The sequence below is a fragment of the Chrysochloris asiatica genome, unplaced genomic scaffold, assembly GCF_000296735.1.
Source record: "Chrysochloris asiatica unplaced genomic scaffold, ChrAsi1.0 scaffold00039, whole genome shotgun sequence".
Taxonomy (NCBI): domain Eukaryota; kingdom Metazoa; phylum Chordata; class Mammalia; order Afrosoricida; family Chrysochloridae; genus Chrysochloris; species Chrysochloris asiatica.
The window spans coordinates 337003-339041 of NW_006408557.1; positions in this window are offsets into that span (position 1 = coordinate 337003).

Sequence of the window (2039 nt, forward strand, 5' to 3'; positions counted from 1 at the left end):
AGTCTATTGTGTAACCACTAGTATAGTTAAAGTTATAGTAGAAGGGACAACTGAACTTTATGATAAATTCGGCTTTTAAAAGTTTGTTAGTTTTAGTGCTATGTTCTGCTCATGCTTAATGTACCCTGCGTTTATTTAGGTCTTTGCAGTGCCTGGCACAGTGCTTATCATAAAGTGGATATTTAGGAAATATGCTTGGAATGAATGCATAAATGAGATTAGATAAATAGAAAATACTGGTAAATTAGCTATTGAAGAAGGTTTTTGTGATACCTTACCATGTTGAACAAATTACTTTGGAAGGTATGTGTGTACTGGTGGCTGTGTGCCGTGGAGTTGGTTCCGACTCATGGTGACCTTGTACAGGGTTTCTGAGGCTATAAATCTTTATGGGAGCAGAATGCCTCATCTTTCTCCTGTAGAACAGCTGGTAGTTTAGAACTACTGACCTCGTGGTTTGCAGCCTGATTCGTAACCGCTACGCTATCAGAGCTCCTTTTGTGTACTAGGAACTGAAAAATATTTGTATATTTCAATTATTTTATAAGAACTTATTTCATTAGACCCCTTTTTGTGTGTTTTCCTCAGAAAATCATTTTATAATTTTGGTCTTCTTCATTTGTCAGGCTTTCAGATGAACTTTTATCAGTCTTTGACAGTTGTCTGTATAGTCAAAGATGTGAGACTGTTGCATATTCCTCCATGATTACTGTTTTGAGACTACATTTTTCATACTTTATATGCTGTCAAACCAGTCATCCTTTCACTTGTCCTTTCATTTGAAATGCTTTTGCATTATGTTCAGGAATAATTGGAATACGTGAAGAAATGATCACATTTTTATGTGTTATGTTTTGTTTTATTTTTAGTATTTAATATTGGTTTATACTCCACTGAATAGCTCATATACTTTTATTTAGTGTAGTCAATTGTACTAGTCCAGGTACAAAGCAGTCTTGAGGAAGAATGTATGAAGCTGCTTTATTGTTCTTCTTGTTGGTGTTATTTTTCCCCCACCCATTTGGCCAGTTTAAAATAAATACCGGAATGTATAGTTTCCCTCCTAATTCATAGTGTTATTTTTTTCTTTTAAAGAGTGTTGTCTTTTTAAGTCTTAAAATGGTTCAGTTTTCTAGCTAAAGCCCAAACACCTAAGGATCATTGTTTTCAAATACTATTGAGTGGGTTCTGATTCATTGTGATCCTACATAGCTTTCCAAGAAGCATCTAGTGAATTTGAACCGCCGACCTTGCAGTTTAGTGCATTCTCCCATGATGCCAATACAGAGCTCCTTAAGTTGAATAGAATACTCTAATTTCCTCCTTAAAATGTATTTTATGGATATAAAATTGTTTACCACGACTCTTCTATCAGTTGTACTGTGATGGCTTGCATATTGCAGTGATTCTGGAAGGTATACCATTGGTATTTTAATTACCAGGAGGGTATGGCCATGGTGGATAGGTATCAGCTGAGATTTCAGACTAAGCCATACTAGGAAGAAGGAGAGACAGACTACTTATGAATATTTAGTCACTGGAAACCTTATGAATAGCAGTGGAATATTGTCAGATAGCACAAGAATATTAAATACTAAAAAATGATGAAGAGCACCAGAATACTGTCAACCATAGTACCAGAAAATGAGCCCCATGGATTGGAAGGCACTCAAAATGCAACTGGGGAAGAGCTGTCTTCTCAAAGTAGACTAAACTGTGATGACGCGAATGGAGTAAAAGCATTTGTGAACTTCATTTACTGAAAGGGGCACAACTCAAAATGAAGAGAAGCAGCTGTTAATATCTATTAATAATCAGAATGGATCTAGGAAAAGTGGAAATTGTCAAAAATTAAATGGAACACATAAACATCGATATCCTAGGCATTAATGGGCTGAAATGGACTGGTATTGATCAGTGTGAATCAAGCAATCACCTGTTTTACTATGCTGGGAATGTCAAATTGAAGAGGAATGGTGTCACATTCATTATCTAAAAGATCTGCCTTGAAATACAGTGCTGTTTGTGACAGAATAATA